Here is a 13,896-nt window from a genome sequence, read left to right as displayed (position 1 = left end):
ATTAAAAGGCTACTGTAATAGTAAATAATCTGTATCTGTTTATTTCCGCCTCTCGGAATACTAGCTCCAAACACATCCAAAATGTTTCAACAGAAAAAAAGCACATCTTTGTCATATTGTAAATTAACTTAATTGCAGAACAGATTAAAAAAATCTAACAGGATCGGCCAATGGAAGATACACAGTAACCTTCTCTCCCCCGCCCCCCACCAAACATCACATGATGAATCATTTATAACTTTTCCTGTTTTTCTTACTAATATATCCTTCCTCTAATTCCCACCCCACTCCCGTTTGAATTTTCCCTCATTCTGTCATCACAAAGCAGTCCTAGTTTTTCCTATATTCCTCTCTTATTTGAAATACCTTTTATTTATCCTGATTCTTTTTTTAAAAAAATGTTTTTATTGATTTCAGAGAGGAAGGGAGAGGGAGAGACAGAAACATCAATGATGAGAGAGAATCATTGATTGGCTGCCTCCTGCACGTCCCCGACTGGGGATCAAGCCCACAACCTGGGCATGTGCCCTTGACCAGAATCGAACCCAGGACCTTTCAGTCCCCAGGCCAACGCTCTATCCACTGAGTCAAACCAGCCAGGGCTATCCTGATTCTTGATGACGTGATATAAAAATTAAAAAAATATATATGTGCAAAATATTGAGGTACAATGTAGACGAACAGTCTGCACCCAACAATCCATAGGTGTGTCCGAGAACTTCAACCGGAGTCTGTTGGTTCCTTGAGACTGGCTCCACTTGATTACATACATTTAAGGAAGGGACAGAGTGAGGAGGTAGCCGTCAACGCTGACAGTCCTTTGTTTTCCGATACGAGAATCGAATCAACACTGCCAGGATAAGAAGGAAGGGCTTAACTTTACTCCAAATGAAAACATGTCCCTCTTCTGATTCCGGAACTGACAGGGTAGGGCTGGTGAGTGCAGCAGCAATGCTTTGCTCTGTCCTTGACCTCCCAAGGTCACCATCCTGGGTTCCTGATCACCATAATGCCTGCCCTCTTCCCGGCTTCCCAAGCTTTTTCACTGGGACTCACACTCCCAGTGCATCTTCCAGGCAGAACACAGGAGACTCTCCAGGATGACTCCTGGAGGACTGTGACCATTGGTAGGACGATAGGTGGATGGGCAATCAGCTGAGGCAAGAGAAAAGCAAAGGGGGAATTCACACAGTCCTACAGGTAAAATCCTACAAGCCCCAGGAAGCCTAGGGCAAAGCTGGTTCTGACAGAAGGTTGGAAGAATTCAGATTAAGGAGGCACCAAAAACAAAAACAAACCACCATCACATTATAGAGTCCCTCCAACCTGGCCTCTCTTCTTCCAGTCTAACCTTCTTCCAATCCAATCTTCCCACAGTAGAGTGACTTTTTAATCACTGTAAATCTGATCATTTCACTCCTTTGCTTAAACTCTTTCCCTGGCTTCCCACAGTTCTTAGAATAAAATCCAAACGCTGAATGGTTGCTAACAGACTTCAAGCACCTACACGGCCTAACTTCTTCCTCCTTCTCCAGCTGCATTCCACCGGGGCCTCTGGCCCCTCCAAGCCACTAACTCCTGTCAGAGCAGCCCCTTCCCAGTTCTCACAGACACTGAGCCCTGTCCCACCTCCAGGCTCTGGTACCTGTGTCCCCTCTGCCTTAAACGCTTTTCCTTCAGCTCTTCACAACGAGGCCTTTGCTCAAATGTCACTTCCTCCAACAAGCCTTCATGACCACACTAACTAAAGTGCTCCTTCTCCAAGTTCATCTTCTGTCATCATGCTGGGTTTTTTCCATTGCAGCATTTATAACCATCTAGGACTGCATACTTGCTTACTTGTTGAGAACCTCCCTGACTGGAGTGTAGAAACGGTGACTTATTCATTGCCCTGCACTTAGTAGGCCCCAACACACATTTGTTTAATGTTTCATTCAACAAACAGGTGGAGAGAGAGACACTTGGAAATTCCAGTTTGCCAAAGTATGCAACTAAGTAACCTCTGGTTCATCACTCCTTCGTCAATCTCCTGAATCATCAATTCCTCCCTCTTTACTAGGTCAATTCCATTATTATATATATTAATATGCTATAGTATTTTAATTAATTCTCCCTAAAAATATAGATTTATTTAACAGCTACTTACACCAGGCTTATCATGTGCTAGGGATATGTAATTAGTTTGTGCTCCCACTTTTATTATTTGTATGAATGATCTTATCTGATAACACCCTTAACCAAAGGCTTTTCCAAAACAAAGAAAACTCGGGGCAAACACAGATGCTTATACAGTGCGAAACTTTACGCCAAAGCAAATATTTGCTTTCATGATTCTTCTGACAGTGAAACTTTACTGGTTAGCACATTAGAAAAAATGTCCCAAAGGAGAAAAATTATAACCAATTACATATTTAAAGTATAGTAGAATTTTACCTTAAGTTTCTAACATTTTGAAAATTAAAATCTTTATATATGTTTTTCCTACCAAATCTTTCCTATCAACACAAACTGCAACTTCATCCCAAGAACAGTAAAATAAACTTAGACTATACCTGTAAGTACTCAAAATCAAGTACAAAATAAGTGAGTGAGGCTAATGTGGGCCCTCACATGGAAAAACCCCAGCAGAGGTTTGGGAAACAATACGAAAATGAAAAGAAAATTAAACTGCTGAAATGTCTACATAAGCTCTGGAAACAAGTTTTAATCTATAAGGGGAAAAATCACAAGTAAAATAAAAACATTCACTCAATTGGAATATGTACAGGAATATGTTTGTAATAAAAATGAAGCAGAGTACATTAAGCCAAACGCTGGTATCAAACTTAAAATGGGAAGCTTCGACAATAGCTCAACTCAAGTATTTTATATCTATCACCTTACTCTGAAGGACCAAAAGCTTCTGGCAAATGTCTTCTGCATCTATCCAGGAAAATAAGTGAAAACGTATGAATATGTTATTATTTTAAACAATGAAGGGGAAGATAAACTACTTCCACTGCCCAGAAAGAACGTTCAGTCCTATCCAGCTCAGAAAACAAAGCAGGAAAACAGGATTCTTTGTGTCGAGATGCAAAAACAAAATAAAGTTTAGGGATAATACCCCACAGGGAAATCCAAAGTCACAAGCGTTGCTCCATGCAGTCTGTCTTGTCCTAATGGCTTCCTGAGTGAGTTGACGGTGTCTATTTTTTAACGTCTGCCTGTTCATCTATATGGGTGTTGAGTATATTGCTTTCCCTACACCTACTCCCTTCTGTGAACCCAGATCTCAATATCTTTATTTGCATCTTTTTATTGAGTACTGAATTTCCCTGCCTCCTTCCTTAACTATCCATTTTATAGAAATGATTATAGAAGCTCAATGATTTAAAGGCCTATCAAACAGAACTTTAAGTTCATGTGCATTTAAAAACCAGTTAAGTGGGAGTGGAGATGTGTCTTATTTTTCCTTAAAAAAGTAACTGGAATTTGTGTACACATGCTTTTTGTCCTCCAGGAACTTATCTGTAGCAAAAATTAAAGACAAATGCCCAAGGAATTACAATTCAAACTAGAAAGCTGTGAAACGTCACTAGAATTGAGAGGAAGGAAAAGCCACTTCCAACTGAACTTCTATCTAGGTATTTGGAATGGTGGCGACATGGGAGGGAGGTTTTAAAGGCTGGGCACACAAAACAGAAAGGACGGCACAAGTCCTTTATAAACAGGGAATAGCCGTTCGTCCAGTTTGTCTGAATTCCTGCCCACTTGGGGGAAACGGCCTGCTCATTAATAAAAACAGAAAGGGAAACGTGGATTTGAGATCATGTTGTAAAGAACTCCGAATGACAGGCTTTTCATTCTGAATTTAATTCTGCAGGTGAGGATGTGAAGACATGTGAAAAGGGAACTCAGGTAAGGAGTTGCAGGAGTAGAGAAATAGGCCTAGCATCAATAGGAGCCACAGATTTCTTTCTTTCTTTCTTTTTTTACAGACAGGAAGGGAGAGGGATAGAGAGTTAGAAACATCGATGAGAGACAAACATCAATCAGCTGCCTCCTGCACACCCCCTACTGGGGATGTGCCCGCAACCAAGGTACATGCCCTTGACCGGAATCGAACCTGGGACCTTTCAGTCCGCAGGCCGATGCTCTATCCACTGAGCCAAACTGGTTAGGGCACACAGATTTCTTAAAAAAAATAATAATAATTACACAAAGGAAAAATAAGTCAGAAGCTATTTCATGTGGAGGGAAAGGTAGAAAGAGGGATTAACATTGCCTACACTACAGGTTTTATTGTTTTACTCCTGGATAACCAGGAGAAATAACTAGACATGGGGGAAGGAGAGAGCAGGGCAAATGACAGGGAATTGGCTTAAGTAATTCCTAGCCCTCGCTGGAAATGTCTGCATCAGGTCCATGCATGCGATACCTTCTGGTGGCAAACACTGTTTCTAGGCACTTAGCACACAGCAGTCAACACAACTGGTCATCGCCTCTGCCCTCATGGAACTTACCCTCTAGTGGCAGACAACAGATAATAAACAAGTAAATCAATAGATAAACATATATTACAGAAAGAGTGGGGTTGCATGGAATTATAAATAGGAGGCTCTAACTGAGATAGTAATATCTACACAAACACCTAGAGGTGAGGGAGAGTGAACTATGCAAGGAACTGGGAAAGAGTCAGCAACTAACACACCAGTATCTCCATGTAATTTCATTCCACGATGCTTTTGAAGTTGGCAGCAACTTCAACATCCCACTTCCTGACTCTATCCTACCCAATCAAGGAAACTTCATCAATAACACAGTGATAACAAACTGCCTACGAGGTCAATTTGTTTATACTGGTTGTTTAAATTCCCCACATAAGAGAAAGGACTGCATTTTAAAGCAACAAAACCAAAGCTCTATTAGAACATGTTTGTACAAAGTTTAGGAAGACAATCATCTTGCTCTCAAAGCAATCATTGATGTAGCAACTTTGAGACTTGTGATTTAAATCAAAGATGCTGAAGAATGATTGTGAATCATGCAATTAAGCTACCACGCAGGATGTTGCTGAGAGGGGAAAAAAAACATTCCCAGCACCATAAAGATGTCAAAAATAAAAATAGTATTGTCATCAAAACCAGAAGTAATATCGTACTTTTGATTTTATAATTTGTTGCTCAGCAGAGCTGAATTCTAGTCTAAGCTCTGCCATTTATTGGTTCCGGGTCTTTGGGCCTCATCCTTATCAGTCAAGGGCAGCTGGTCAGATTTTTCAGAATCCCTGAGATTCTATGTGGCAAGTTAAAAGATTTCTATGATGTTTAGTTTATTTAGGCATTTGGCTACTCTGGTTTATCTCACTTTACAATAATAGTACAAATAAGCACCCACCCAAAATAGCACAACTTATAAGTTCTATATAAAGTAGTATGAACTTTTGCCCTAGCCAGTTTGGCTCAGTGGATAGAGCATCGGCCTGCTGGCCTGCGGAGGAAATCGGATACCGGGTTCGATTCCGTTCAAAACCGGGGCGCGTGTAGGAGGCAACCAATCAATGCAATATTTCTCTGTCTGTCCCTCTCTCAAAATAAAAAAATAAAAAAAAAATCAATGGGCCTTAACCGGTTTGGCTCAGGATAGAGCTTCGCCCTTCGGACTGAAAGGTCCCAGGTTCCATTCCGGTCAAGGGCATGTACCTTGGTTGCGGGCACATCCCCAGTAGGAGGTGTGCAAGAGGCTGCTGATCGATGTTTCTGACTCTCTATCCCTCTCTCTTCCTCTCTGTAAAAAATCAATAAAATATATTTTTTTAAAATCAATGGAAAAATATCCTTGGGTGAGGATTAAAAAAATAATATGAACTTTTCTTTTAGACAAACCTACAAACTTACCAGAGCTTGGTGCTTAAAATGAGGCTACACTCACTCTAAAAGTGCTGCCTGTTTTCACCCCTCTTTTTTTAGAACAACCTGCAAGACTCAGATTTCTGTACCACAGAATTTGATTTGGAACAAGGTGGATGAGCACATCATTAGTATGAGACAATAGTCATGAGTCCTTTTGTGGTGGGACTCGGTCTTTGAAAACTGTTCCAAACGAATCCCAGAGCATTTATAGCAACATTTCTGCGGAAAACGGTGGGGACAACTTTGAAGATTAATGCCCATGGGAATGCATAATAAAGAAAATAGCCAATGTTATTTTGCACTATTGCAGGCACTAAGAATTAACTCATTGAACCTCCCTAACAATCCTATAAGGATGGCTCTATTACCCCCATTTCACAGAGGTGGAAACAAAGGCATAGAGGATTGAGGCAAATTGCCCATAGTTTTCACAATCAGTAGATTCAAACCTAGGCACTCTAGCTTCAAAACCTGCGCGCTTAATGCCTATGTAAATCCTGGTGTCCTCGCTTAAAGAAGAGTCCCATTACTGGCCTCACTCTTCCTGCAAACTGAACAGCACTAAGTCAAAAGAAAGACGCACTGCAAGTTCATTCATTATAGAGTATCTCCTACAGTCCGGAACCACAAACTAGAAATGTATTTTAAATATGAAATCCCTACAATCCCTGAGGTCTCTCCAGATTTGGGGAGAGGGTGTGCGGTGCAACGCAAGTGTTTTCTATCCCGGAGCTAATGCCGCCAACAAGTGCTGCAAAGCTACAGCCCGATCCGGTGTAACCCTCCCACAGGGGACTCCAGCCAGGGGCCGCCCCCCCACGCCTCGCTCGCGCTCCGCGGCGCTCAAGTGGCACCGGGCCGGGCCGGCCCAACCACACCTGCATCGTGCGCGCCCGCGGAGTCCCTCCAGCTGCCCGCGAGCCACCGGGACCTCTCCCCACGCTTACCTCTGGGGCCCGCACCCGGCGCGTGGCCAGCGGGAAGTGCCGCCACAGCTGCGCCACCCCGCACCGGGCTCCAGGCCCCGCCCCCGGCTCCAGGCCCCGCCCCCGGGGCCCCCGCCGGTGCGCCCCACCCCGAACCCCGCCCCATGTGAAGGGCCCGCCCGCGGTGCAGGCCCCGCCCCACCAATCATTGGCGCCATTTCGCCGCGGGCCCCGCCCAAATCCAGGGGCGGGGCTTCTGTGCACTCAGCTCCGCCCCCGGCACGCTAGGGGCCAGGAATCCTAAAGGAGGGAGATCAAGGTGTGCAAAGAAGGCCCTAAATAAATAAAATGGGAAGGGCCCGTGGGAGCGTGATCCCGAGGGAGAAAGGGCAGGACACTGACCGAGGAAAGCGGGGAAAGGAGAGAGCCATGGTGGCAAGAGGAGGAAAGAGGCTCTGAAGGGAAAATGAAGGCACTCCCTAGGTTCCAGCTAAGGTGTAGGACTGGTTTCAACATCTTCACAAAACAGAGCTCAGGTATTCAAGGCACTGGCTAGGCTCCTTCTCCGGGGGCGATGAGTCACACCATTCCACCCAGGCCAAGTTTGGCATTAATGCCCATGAGTGTACTAAAAGGTTTGCGGCTGCATGTATGGATAAAGGGGGGAAAAATCAGACCACTCAGAAGGAATTATTTTTAACCATTAAGGTATTTGATTTTGGAAGGTGCAAAACTATTAGAGGAATCAAGTCAATACTAATTTAATTACTGTGGGGAAACACAAGGTTCACTTTGCCAACTGGCAGGATTCATACACAATAACCTTTGCTACAAAAACTTCAGATAATTGTGCCAGCTTATCTGTGTGACCTTAAGGGAAGTCACAATATCTGAAGCCCTCAATTTCCTTATCTGTAGAATGAAGAGATTAGGCCAGGTGACCTCAAGAACTCTAAATGTCCTTCCACACTCCATTTCATTCTGCCAGACGCAAAGGACTGTCCGGAAACTACTGTCCAGTTAGGAGCCACACAGAGAAATTGGGAATTTTTAGAAAAAGCATCAGTGATCACTGGCATCACTTCATTCAGGTTCTCCTTTCTGACTTTTCTATTTTTAACAACATCACTTTTGTCCTATCTAGCTCAACACTTTTTTTTTTAACATTGAAAATGCCTATATTATCAAATATGGTATTTTGAAATAATATCATAAAAGTACCCCCAAATGCTTTTTTTAAAAATTTCTTTATTGATTAAGGTGTCACATATTTGTCCTCATCCCCCCATTCCCATCCCCCACCCCTCCCCACGGATGCCCCCACCCCCCTGTTGTCCTTAACCATTGGTTAGGCTCGTATGCATGCACACAAGTCCTTTTGTTGATCTCTCCCCCCTACCCCCACCCTCCCCTCCCCTTCCTCTGAGACCCAACAGTCCGATCGATGCCTCCTTGTTTCTGGGTCTGTTCTTGTTCATCAGTCTATGTTGTTCATCATTTCCCCTAGATGAGTGAGATCATGTGTTACTAGAAATATACTTATAAGAACCGAATGTGAGACGAGCAATAATAGTTATGCTGACAGGCAAATGAATCAGTCTGTAGTAAGTTTCTTTCTGGACCAACAGTTCTTTTGAGACCCAATTTCAATGTCTACCAGTTCCTTATGTGTACATGTCAGCACTGACTTTTCAGCTCTGGATGGTGGACAAATGGTGGTAATGCAGGTCCAACTCCCTCTGGTTTGGTCTCGCCCAGACGCAGGGGCACGGCTTCACCCGGACTCAGGGGCGCGCGGCCTCACCCGGACCTGGGACCCAGCATCACCCAGGCCCTGGGGCGCGTGGCCTCACCCGGCCCCAGGTGTGTGTGGCCTCACCCGGTCCCAGGATCCAGCCTCACCCGGACCCAGGGGCGCGTGGCCTCTCCCGGACCCAGGGGCGCGGCCTCACCCGGACCCAGGACCCAGTCTCACCCGGATCCAGGGGCGCACGGCCTCACCCGGACCCTGGATCCAGCTTCTCCCGGACCCAGGGGCGCGTGGCCTCACCCTAGCTCAACACTCTTGTTCTTGGCTCTTCTTCCCTCTCAACCCTCACATTTAGTCACCAGGTCCTTGGCTTTTTCTATTACAGTCTCTTCAATGACCCTTCTCATTTTCATTGACATCTATGTACCAATACAAAGAACTCAGGATCTCGGATCTGACCCTCACCTACTTTTCCCACCTGATCTCCAACTTTCTCTGTGTACACAACTGGGCGACAGACTGTCTCCTCGCTGTACAGTAACCACAACATACAGCCAATTTTCCTACACTGAACATTTACACCCACTGCTTCCCAGCTCAGAATACCTCTTCTCAGTCCTCGCGACCTGTCCAGACTACAACAGCTCAGCTCAGGGACCTCTATGCAATATAATGCTATAATACTTAGGGTCTGTACCACTCAACTGGGCACTTAACAGGATGACCTTGTTTTGCATTCTGTTATTTATAATATTTATCTCCAAAACTAAAGTGTAAGCTACTTACTGGATGTTCCAGGCCCCAGCCAATCAGGAAAGAAAAAGCTACTTTCAATATCTAAAAAAAGCCTAAAAGAAATTATAGGTCAGTGTTGCTCAGTGGTTAGGCCAGGTGACCTCAAGAACTCGAAATGCCCTTCCACACTCCACTTCAAATGAGTGTCAACCCATGCACCTGGAGGTCACTGGTTCAATTCCCGGTCAGGGCACATGCCTAAGTTGCAGGCTTGATCCCCAGCAGGGGGCGTACAGGAGGTAGCCAATCCATGTTGATGTTTCTCTCATCAATTTTTCTCTCTCCCTTTCTCTCTAAAATCAATAAAAACATATTCTTTTAAAAATAAAAAGTCTGTTGGTGACCACTGCGAGCCTGCTATTTAAACAACAACAATAATTAGTCATCCACAACTAGGCTACCTATAACAGTAAGATTCTCTGTTTTTGTCTAACACCAGTTACTTCATGCTAACCAAAGCTTTGATGTGACTGATTCAAAAAAGGGAAAAACAAATTAGGATGAAATAAGACTTGTTGTTTGGAAGGCTAAATATTTGACATTCATGGAGATGCATAAAAATAAAAAGTAATCAACCCACTCTTTGTCACCCATTGCCCAAACAAGTGATAAACTCATAGTAAGTACTTAAAAATATATTCAGCCCTGGCCAGGTGGCTCAGGTGGTTGGAATGTCATCCCATACACCAAAGGGTTGTGGGTTCCATTCCCAGTCAGGGCACATGCCTGGGTCGGTTTTATTCCTGGTGGGGTTGCATGTAGGAGGCAGCCGATGAATGCTTCTCTCTCACATCAATGTTTCTCTCTCTCTTCCTCTCTTTTCCTCCCTCCCTCCCTCTCTCCCTTCCTTTCTCTAAGCATGTCCTTGGGTGGGGATTTTTAAAAAAAATCTAATTGGCTTTATTGAATGATTCATGAATCCCATCTAGTAAATGGAAAGGTACTCACTCTGAGGACTTGTACAAAGTGGCCAGCTAGATATATATATGTATATGCATATATATATGCATATATATATGTATGTATGTATATATATATATGCATATATAATATATATGCATATACACATATATATATTCATGAGTGATTTTTTCAGCTTTTTAAAAACTCTCTCCCTTGCTATAATTAAATACTGATCTTTCTTTTTCATGAAAATAAGATTGTAGGAGTTTCCCTTCTAATTTCAAATAAATTCTTAAGAATAAGAAAAACAAGAATCACAAAGCACTTATAATTGAGCTAGAAAAGTTTTTAGTGGGAGCATTCTCTCAATCTGTTGAGATTTTGCTTCCCAGCAACTGCCATCAGTTTGGCTAAAATAAACTCATAAAAATTCTTACAGGTTTGGACATTTCTTTTTGTTGTTGTTGTTGTTGTTAATCCTCACCCAAGAATATTTTGCCATTGACTGTTTTTTTTTTAGAGAGAGTGGAAGGGACGGGGAGAGACACAGAGAGAGAAACATGGATGTGTCTCTCACATCAATTGGCTGCCTCTCGTACCTGCAACCGAGGTACGTGCCCTTGACCAGAATCAAACCTGGGACCCCTTAGTCTGTGAGCCGATGCTCTATCCACTGAGCCAAACCTACTAGTCTGGACATTTCTTATGTTGACATTTACTTGGTGTGCGGCAGGATTCCAAGGAAGCCCACCCAGGACCACCTTGCAGACCCGGACCGTGCTTGGTACCAGCATGGACCCACTGTGCCCCACTGGCTCCTTGTTTTGCATCCAGAGGACTTGGGTGAGTTTCCCTTGGAATTTCAGACTTCCCTGCTTTGAGGTAAGAGGCCTGATTTTATTTGTGCTGTTTTTTTAAAAATCTTCGAGGTGGAACTAAAGATCAAGGGCATCAGATTAATAATGAACGGCACTTGAGTGCTTCTCATGGGAAGTAGAGGAGCCATAGTCAATGGGAACTAATCTGTCGGTCAGATTGTGAAAAGTGAAAAGGTGTATGGTGTGCCCTCACACTGTTACTGGAAAGGGGGCCTGGCCTTGAATGGGTCAGCCCAGGGCCAGCCGGTAGTGTGTGGGTTCTTAACGTCATGCGGGGAAAATTTCACAACACAAGTCCAGGTGGGTTTTAGAGGACGTTTATTAAAGCTGGGGACCGTGAAACAGGAAAGGGCTGGGGAAATGAGCCTAAGTGGGGCTGCTTTGGCTCACCAAGGAGTCAGAAAAGGGGGCCCTGGGACGGTGCAGGGGGTTATCTGGGACAAACTGCTGCTGTCCCTTACTGCCCCGGTTGCAAGTCTCAGGGGGTTCCTTAGAGTTTAGGAGACGCATGCCTGTGGGGGAAGGAAAGGGTGGGGGGAGAGCGGGCGTGTTCCTGGCAGGGACAGTGCACATTAGACCTTCGTTTTGAGAGGTTTTATTTTATTTATTTTTAATAATTCTTTATTGTTGCAAGCATTTTATTTTATTTTTTAAAATATATTTTATTTTATTTATTTATTTATTTTTTTAATATATTTTATTGATTTTTTACAGAGAGGAAGATAGAGAGTTAGAAACATCGATGAGAGAGAAACATCGATCAGCTGCCTCCTGCACACCCCCTACTGGGGATGTGCCCACAACCAAGGTACATGCCCTTGACCGGAATCGAACCCGGGACCCTTGAGTCCGCAGGCCGACGCTCTATCCACTGAGCCAAACCGGCTTCAGCATATTTTTTAAAATATATTTTATTGATTTTTTACAGAGAGGAAGGGAGAGGGAAAGAGAGTCAGAAACATCAATGAGAGAGAAACATCCATCAGCTGCCTCCTGCACACCTCCTACTGGGGATGTGCCCGCAACCAAGGTACATGCCCTTGACCGGAATTGAACCCGGGACCCTTCAGTCCGCAGGCTGACGCTCTAGCCACTGAGCCAAACCGGTTAGGGTTGTTGCAAGTATTTAAAAAAAACACACAAACAAACAAAAAAAGAAAGTATTACATGCCTCCCATTCCCCCCATTGACCCTCCGCCCCCAGCCCCAGGCCGTTTTGAGGGATTTTTAAAGGATAGGCGTTTAGGGGAGGATCTGAATAGAATATTCATCAGCTTTATGCTGATGTACCAACGTGAGATTTCTTCCCTCAACTTCATCTGTTCTTGGCTGTGGTTGGCTGATGACACTAATTGGATTTCTGCTATCTGTCTACCTGAGTAGGTGATTTAAGCTATTTACCCTCTGGTTGGGGAAGAGAAGTGCAAACCATTTACCCTTAGTTATCCCTGGTTTAGGGAAGATAGAATTTACTAGATGGCTGCCAACTGCTTGGCATCTATATTTCCTAGATGACTGCAAACTGCTGTTTAATTATCTATCTCAGTTCCCCTATTCCGCTTGTCCTGGATTACCGGCCTGTCTCAAAACTATTAAGAAAATGTTATAGTAGATGCAAAATACAGAGAAGTGAGACAGACAGCAAAACCTAGATCATGATAGCTTATCGGTTGGAAATGACCCAGTGTGTTTTTCTTAATGAAGGCCCATAGGACCTGAGTATCTCACATTTACCTGCTTTTCCCTTTTGAGAAAAATTCAACCTTGACTTCCATCCAAGGTTATGGTCTTGCCTCATCCCCAATAGTCCACTGTTCAGCAAGACAAATGCTGTCACTAAGACTTCCTAGGAATGAGCCTTCCTAGCACTGTGGGACCACGTTATCCAACCAAAAGGTTGGCCATCAATGCACCCTTTGGATTGATTTATGACCAAAAGAGGAAAGTGTGGACGAAAAAGGGGCCAAATACTAAACCTGACAAGCTCATGGGAGGACTACATGGTGGCCTTACAAACTCAGAGACCTAAAGTAACCACATAGGATGGTCTGAAATTAAAACTTTCAAACTAAAAGCAGTGCATGTCCTAGGCTGGTATTTTTCCCAAACAAAGGTCTTTTTAAAATATATATATATTTTTATTGATTTATGAGAGGAAGGGAGAGAGACAGAGATAGAAACATCAATGATGAGAAAGAATCATTGATTGGTTGCCTCCTGCATGCCCCCCACTGGGGATGGAACCCCCAACCTGGACATGTGCCCTTGACCAGAATTGAACCCAAGTCCCTTCAAGCCTGCAGGCCAACGCTCTATCCACTGAGCCAAACCAGCTAGGCCACAAAGGTCAGTCTTTAATTGGGCCTGTCTGTTGTCTTTTTTTGCATCTAGGATAACATACCTTTGGAATATCAAAGTAATTTCCTTTTCTCCAGACTCCTCAAAGTACCACCACTGCACCAGAGCAGAGACCACAAATCACCTCATTGTTACTATATTTCATGTGTTAATTGTTAACTATTAACTATCCTATGCCCACCTATGTAAACGAAGTATGTGTCTATTTGTTTTACTTTTTATCCGATCTCAGAGATTTCCCAGCTTTGCTTTCTCCTGCCTCCCTAATTTATCACCAACAGATTTCATGTAACTCCTTTACGGTTCCTCCTTTGATTATAATGTATAAAATAAGGTACAAAACTGCCATTTTCTGGAGCTTTTTCTCAATCAGTTGAGATTTTGCTTCCTGGCAA

The 13,896-nt window shown here is 43.7% G+C and overlaps 1 protein-coding gene across 12 annotated transcripts in view; it reads right to left on the bottom strand.

The window, feature by feature from the left end:
- The window catches only part of LOC307113955 (serine/threonine-protein kinase Sgk3), a 155,329-nt gene that overhangs the window by 56,161 nt on the left and 85,272 nt on the right, over window positions 1-13,896 (bottom strand). Inside the window, exon 1 of one of the 12 annotated variants that reach the window (XM_079796001.1) lies at window positions 6,839-6,912. The exons of the other annotated variants lie outside the window; for them this stretch is intronic. The gene's annotated coding sequence lies outside the window, so the exon portion shown is untranslated. Of the gene's footprint in view, window positions 1-6,838; window positions 6,913-13,896 lie in introns of those variants that run through there. 12 annotated transcript variants of the gene reach the window in all.

Source organism: Cnephaeus nilssonii, assembly GCF_951640355.1.
Source record: "Cnephaeus nilssonii genome assembly, chromosome: 18".
NCBI classification, from domain to species: domain Eukaryota; kingdom Metazoa; phylum Chordata; class Mammalia; order Chiroptera; family Vespertilionidae; genus Cnephaeus; species Cnephaeus nilssonii.
This window is presented reverse-complemented; position numbering and strand designations above follow the sequence as displayed.